The sequence below is a fragment of the Etheostoma spectabile genome, chromosome 12 (genome assembly GCF_008692095.1).
Source record: "Etheostoma spectabile isolate EspeVRDwgs_2016 chromosome 12, UIUC_Espe_1.0, whole genome shotgun sequence".
NCBI lineage: Eukaryota > Metazoa > Chordata > Actinopteri > Perciformes > Percidae > Etheostoma > Etheostoma spectabile.
The window spans coordinates 28389173-28396763 of NC_045744.1; the positions used below are offsets into that span (position 1 = coordinate 28389173).

Here is a 7591-nt window from a genome sequence, read left to right on the forward strand (position 1 = left end):
AAATGACTCTGCAGTAATCATGTGTATTTTACTCCAGAGCCGATCGGCAGTGATGGAGACATGACACCTGTGTGATCATGCAAATTTATGTCCCTTTTCTGGCCAGAGGCTTCTGTCTGTGACTTCTGTCATCTTGTCCACAAATTCATTGCGTGTCCATCTGAAGCAGAGCATGGACAATGTTCCTAATTAGTCGCCACATAGTTTGGAAGAAAGACTTAATAAGTAACAAAAAACTGCGGTAACATTTTAACTGGCATCCATGCTGCATTCAACTGTTTACTAACCCTGTTTTCATTTGTGTACATGGAACATGACCCACCAGAAAAAAGAAAGGCAATGGCAAAGGAGCCTATCGGCTATTTATAGCCAACACTCCAACAACACTTCCAACACTTTACTGAAGCTCTGTGATGCACATATTGAGTGAAATATTCAAACCCAAGACGCACTGTTTTTATGGCTGCACTGCTACTGTCAGATGCAAATGTTGCTTCTGCCTTGCGCATCATTTTTTCACATTTCCACAAAATCTAAGCTGACATGTTTGGAAACGTTGGGATCTCCAGTACAATTTGAACTAATTGTGAGTCTATTTGAGTTTGTAAACATGGAGCCATTCGCGAATCCAACAATTCAAAATCTAAATTAAAAAAGAAATTAGAAAAACAAACTATTATAGCTAATGAATGTTATGAAACAACACAGTGTACGAGTCAAGCATGATGATATACATTAGGAAATAAAGTGTTATTGTAAGTGGACAGCTACATTATCAGGCTGTTCTCACGAACCGTACATTCATATAGCTGCGTAAAGTTAAGCACTGTAATTATTAAGCATTCCACTTAGTCACTGCTGCTGTATGAGTATGCGGCTGGCGGGTTGCTGGGTGGGTCATAAAAACACAGAACTTTCAAGCCAGGCAGCAGAGTTTGCTTCCCAGGAAACACAGAAGACTTTCACCCAGGAAATGCGTGTTGCTTTAGAGCATATTTAATCCAAACCACAATTTTTTTCCTAAACAAGTCGTTTTGGTGCCTAATCTTAACTTTTGTCGCCACATAGCACTCACTTTTTGTCGCCCAGACGTAACCTTAATGTCTGCTGAAATCTGCGGGACTCTGTACCCCGCTAAAAGTCACCTGTTATTCAGTTAACTGAGTGTTAGTTTTGTAAGATGTCATAGGTATTGGTGTGCATACCGCCGCTCGGCGTCATGGAGCTCAAAGCCAGCATCACGTGACCAGTAGGTGTTTGCTTAGTTTCGTAGGATATCATACGTATTGATTTGCATACATTTTTGTAATATGTAATTTGGACCTCAATCTCAATCATGAGAATCTGTTGACATTATAGGGTGAAGTTTTAGTCACGTAATGCAACATGAGAAAATATCAATTCTATTTCCTTCTTTGGGTGAAACAAACTCTTTCCTCTCAGACTCGGCTTCGACCAGTTAGCTCTAAATGCAAAAAAAAAGTGTTACAAACAGCATCCCTGCGTCCATGGCATTCGTTCAAGGCTTGCCCAAGTCTCATACTGACTCATTGGCCTGAATCCTACGAGGAAATTGTTACTGGGCTACAGCAATGGAAAAACATCCACTTTCTCCTTTCCTCCAGAGCAGGAACTGCTATAGTATCACTGCAGCTACAAGGCAATGTTATGGGTTTGCTGAAAAACTGCATTTTGATTCAAGGTTAGAACACTGGCTGACGCAGGGAAATATATTGCAGGGTAAAATGTTTTCACTTTGAAGCAGTGAATGACAAATGAACAAATTGGCTCTTGTAAGACATATAAACAGTTATTTACTTAATGGAGAAGCAACCATTGTGGTACAATCATCACATAAGAAAACTGTAAAGTTACCCTTAATCTGATGGCCATTGATTTGGGAGAAAGTCATTTCTGTAAAAGATTTTACATTCATGCATGATCCACTGTGTTCAATCACTTTGTCAGACAAAGGTAATTTTGTGCAATAAGGGGATATTTGTTTTGCAATCACACTCTTCATATACTCTCAAGGTGCAGCTCCTTTTATGGATGAACTGATCGGTGCCGATACTGACCTTTTTAGAAGGTTTGGCTATTGGCTATATGTCACCAATCTACCAGTATGTCAAAAACAGTTTCGGCTCCAATAACGTATGTGTCTAATGCTACCACTGAAACCAAAGGTGTCAAACTTGACTTTTGCGATTAGCTAATACTTCTGCATAAAGAGCTTGTGGAAGGTTGTTTTGAAACTAGGCATGGTTGGGTAACATTTGATCATGCCTAATAAAGCTTTAGGAAGGAGAATGGCCCAGGAAAGGACGACTGCCTTCTCATCTTTTTACCAATCAATTTTTAGCAACTTGGGAAGAGCTAGGTGGGTGAAAAGACGTCGAAGCATGTAATTAAAATGAGGAAAGCCTTTTCAATGTGGACACACAGAGGACAGTGAGTGCAGCAACAGCTCTTATCTTGGTCTATCACGGCGGCTCAGTGCTGTTTGTAGGGTCTGTTCACAACACCAGTAATCCTACTGCACCAACTCTGTGTGTTACATGTATTAGAGCAAGGGTCTTAGAGTATTTTTGGATTAAGGACCCCTTAGTTGAAAGTGAGACAGAGCCAGGACCCCCCTATTACCATAATTCCTCAAATAAAAGCCGGGGCCTTTATTTACCTGAACCGCAGAAGTTACCCGACTTTTATTTGAATTAGACTTCTAGTAGTGGCAGGCCTTCATTTCGAATTCCATCTGTTAAGTATAATTGTTTTAAATAAACCGTTTTAAATTAAAAGCCATAACGTTCCAGTGGACAGAGATCATTCATTTTTTAAGAAACGTGCAAAAATATCATCATACAACAACAGGCAGAAGGGTGACAGAGCAATTTGTGTCAGAAATAAACAAACACCACCATTGTGTCAGTTTGAACCCTGTAAATATACCATGTATTTATTTCAAATATCGGTACTACGGTATTGTTGGTAGATTACAATAAGACCATACAGCACACCAGTATCTGATTAACAGTACAGACGGTAGCTAGCTAGGTTTGTTTCTAGCTCCAGGCTAACTCTTTTCTTCCCACCTCCAGCTAGCTAGCTTTGTTTCTAACTCCAGGCTAACTCTTTTCCTCCCACCTCCAGATAGCTAGCTTTGTTTCTAGCTCGAGGCTAACTCATTTCCTCCCACCTCCAGATAGCTAGCTTTGTTTCTAGCTCCAGGCTAACTCTTTTCCTTCCACCTCCAGATAGCTAGCTTTGTTTTTAGCTCGAGGCTAACTCATTTCCTCCCACCACCAGCTAGCTAGCCGTGCTCTGCTCCCTGACTAAAATACCGGTAGGAAAATAATACTTTACATGATAACCCAGAAAAAAACTCATGAAAATATTGTTGAATCTGTTAATTAATTAAATTGGTGAAAACGTACATTACTATTATATGAAAGGCACAAAGGAGATTATCCACACGATTTTTTCCCCCGGCCTTAATTTGAGGCCGGCCTTTATTTGTCTGTGTTGACCACACCCCCGGCCACTATCTGAGGCCCAGCTTTAATTGATTACCGGTCTTTATTTGAGGAATTATGGTACATATATTGTATAAAACTGAGCTGCATATTAAAGTGGGTGGAATGATTGATAATTAAATTATTAATACATAATGTTTTAATATTAAACATACATGTGGAAGGCACAGGGTTGTATGTTTTCAGACATTTTAATTTTTGAAAAAGAAAACATAAAAAGAATTAAAAAACAATAATTTGGCAGACCCCCCTGGAGAATTCTGAGGACCCCTTGAGGGTTGCGGACCCCCTGTATTAGAGTGCAAAGACGGTGATGGCATGTTTGTTGTTTCAAGGTTGATTCACTGTAGTGACACAATTATATCATAAACCTAAAATATAACATTTTGTCAAGCCAAAAAGTCTGTCTCTACTTTCTGTCAAGAAGTATGGTCACAGCCTCACCTCATACTGTGTTTATTTGAATCAGATTTAGATTTAACATTTTGGGAAATAAGAGCACAGTATTGGATTGGTTGGCCTGCATTGGTCATAGATATCAGATTCTGTGAGAACAAGTTAGATTGCGCATCCCAAGTTGTAAATGTGCTGTATTTATACAGCGCTTTTCTGGTCTTAACGACTACTCAAAGCGCTTTTACATCACACAGGAAATATTCACCATTCACACACAGTGGCCGAGGCTGCCGTACAAGGTGCCACCTGCTCATTAGATAAACACTCACACACATTCACACTCTGATTGCGCAGCACCGGGGGCAACTCGGGGTTCAGTGTCCTGCCCAAGGACACTTCAACGTGGGCCAGGGATCGAACCACCAACCTACCGATTGGCAGGCAACCGCTCTACCACTGAGCCACAGCCGCCCAGTTGCTTTGCACCTTGTACCAACAACCAGACGTTTCTGTGGTTATGTACTCAAACGTTTTGCAATTTTCTTAGCTCAGAATGGTCATGGGCCAGGTCTTCAAAAAAATGAAAGAAAGAAAGTTATTTTGTCCCGTGGCCTTCCTCAGACTGTGTATTTTCCACATTGCAATGAGTGAAAAGGAAAGTTTAATGAGACTGGCAAGGGTTGTTTTGTATTCAGGCTATTTTTGCTTGTGAAAGAGATGTGTCACTGTCATGCACTGAAGTCTATTCATTCTTACGAAGACGTAGATCTTAAAACGTGGCTCTCAAATATATATTTGTATTTCTCAAAATGGCTCAGTTATTTCTTGAAACAGCTGTAGTGTTTAACAAGCGTTACTCAAACACGAGTAAAAAGTGAATATGTTGGGGACTGCGTGTCAATACACATTTGGCGCTCTAATCAAGTGGGTATTTCTGGCTGGAAACTGGACAGTGAACAGTATAAATTCAAAATATTTCATATTCATGGTATCACAGGAACATGTCACATAGTTCAATGGTGACAGGTTTTGGGCAGTAGAGGCACACAGGATGGCTTTGGCTCACTGTAAAAGGCAATATAGTCTATAGAATCAATTCCTTGTTGGGTTTAGCTATGATTACAAACACAGAATATCACCAGTCTTATCTTTTCAGGTCAAAATGTGAAACACAGTTGTAAAGCCCTGCAATTTTTGAGATCAGCAAAGGGCGAGGGCGTAAAGGGAGGCTCCGCCTTGACAACTAAAGAACAAACATGGAGGCCGTCAGAATGTTAAGTGCTGCCTTGTCATTAACTCCATTTTCAAAGGTCAGGAGCACAGTCGCGGCGTTGATGAATCAAGCACTTTATTCCTTGGCTTATAAACCCCCCTTTCTATCTCGATCTGTCTGCATGTATGGGGGTCTAATGGTGGTCTAATCCTTGCACCCCCCTCTACCTCTCCTCCTCCTACGTTTCCTGTGTTCCTCTCCCATTTCTCTTGTTTCCTCCCCTCCCCTCCCCTCACTCTGTGGTTTTCTTTGGCCACTTAATGGAATGCATGGCATTTCCTCCCTCCCCCCCCCCCCCCCCCCCCAGTTCTTCTTCTCTTTCTCTCCTCCTACCCGTCTCTCTCTCTCTCCATCCTCTCCCCTGCCCCCGCCTTCCATTAATGAAACGTAAACTTTGACATTTGTCAACAGAGTCTTCCCATCAACCATTTGCAGGATCCGGGGGTGGATGGTTCACTGTAGCGTGGCGTCTCCGGGCTAAAGCGCCACTCGCAGCGAGCCCTGACCCCCCCTCACCCTCTCCTCTCACTCTTTAGTTTATTTGATCATTCTTCTGTGTTTCCGTTAGTTCTCTCACCATGTTTCCCCTTCTTTCTTTCTTTCTTTCTTTCTTTCTTTCTTTCTTTCTTTTTACCTTACTTTTGTGCCTTTGGTTCCCCCTCTGTGTGGCTTGATAATCTCCTTTTCTTTCTTTTATCCACTCTCTCCTTCCGTCTTCCTTTAATTCAATTCTCCACTGACCGATAATCTGGTTTTTCTTTTTTTTTTCTTTCCACCGAGCACCCTCATTCTCGCTCTCTCTTTCATTCCCCAAGTTCATTGATAAGGTCTTTGGCCCTTTTCCTCCCCACCCTTCCCCACCTCCCCCCCTCGTGTTTCATATTCCAGTCCTCACAGCTTGAATCAATAGCAGTTTCGCTGCTAATTCCACAGCTCTACATCAATACCCAAAGGCTCCTCTCTCCATCACCCCCCTGCCTGCCTGCTATGAATATTCAAATGCATATTATAATAAAGTGGTTTTTCTAAATGCATTAGCACGCAGACGGGAGAGGGGTTCAATCCAAAATGAAATTTGCAACTTGATCCACAGAAACAAAGCGGAAGACAATGCTTTATAGGAAATGAAAGTTTAGTTTGGCTTTGGATTCTCTTTATTTCACTGACTGAAGATGATGATGATGTTGTTTTGTGAACGTGGGGATCACGTTTTTGGGGTTGAAACTGCGGCAGAGGCAGAACAAAGCAAGGCCAGAGTGTACCACTGAGAGCGTAATGAAGTGGTTTACTGCATGCAATATCAGGCACGGACGGGTTTTATCTCAAAGGCGAGATTTGGTAAACTGGCACGCACACTTACAAAGTGATTGACAACATTGAATTTAAACAAAAGAAGAGCGAGGCAAGCTGGTTGTGTGTGTCTGAACAACAAATAATCACATAGACTGTAGGTTTTTGATACTAAAGGGATGTTGAATGATTGTCTTCAGGAAATGCTTTCTTCACAATGTCCGTATTTTGAATTAAGCTCACACTGCAGAGAGGACCGACCAGCGTGTGCCGTCAGAAACACACGACTTTCTTCATTTCTTTCTTTCTTTATTTCTTTCTTTCTTCCCCCACTTCTATATTCTATCTTTATTTCTTTTTCACTATATTTTCTCTTTTCTTTTTTCTGTCCTCACACATTTTCCCTCCTTCTATCCCTCTATTCATCCCTCACTCTCCCCAGCAAATCCAAAAGTTGTGTCGCCATAGCAACAGCTGCCGTCTGCGAAAATTACCGAAATCCCCCCGCCCTTTCAATTTTTTTTTTTCTTTTTTTTTTTTTTACTGTGTTCCCAGTGACATTCAATAGATACTGTTTTGATGTGGGAACAAATAATCAAGTCAGGGTGGTGAAAAAGAAAAAAAAGAGGGGAGTGGGGTTGATGTTAGGGGAACGAAAGAGCAGAGCAGCGGAGCAGAAAGAGAAGAGGAGGGATTAGAGGTGGTAAAGCCTGGTGGCCAGACAGGCAGCCAGTCAGCCGGAGACAAATGGAGAAAAAAAAGAGTGGGACAGAAAGCAAACACAGACAGAGACGGACAGAGGAAAACAACCAGATAGACAACATCCTGCGGAAAAATCATGCAGATACATAAAATACTAAGCAAATGAATAAACAAAGAAAGAGTAAACAAAGAAAGGTAAGCCAAGGGCCAGTGGCAGACAGAAAAACAGAGAAGCAGACGGACGGACGCGTGGACGACGGACAGACGGAAAAGACAGACCCAGTGAGACAGCCAGGGTAGCATTTGAAACAGGTAGCAGGCAGAGAAGAGACAGACATGTGTCGCCATGGTAACACTGAAACCAGTGAGTAAAGGGGAGAGGGAAAAAGAGGTGGTG

At 41.8% G+C, this 7591-nt stretch overlaps 1 protein-coding gene across 2 annotated transcripts in view; it reads right to left on the bottom strand.

The window, feature by feature from the left end:
- The window catches only part of kirrel1b (kirre like nephrin family adhesion molecule 1b), a 99901-nt gene that overhangs the window by 67294 nt on the left and 25016 nt on the right, over positions 1-7591 (bottom strand). The window lies entirely within an intron of this gene.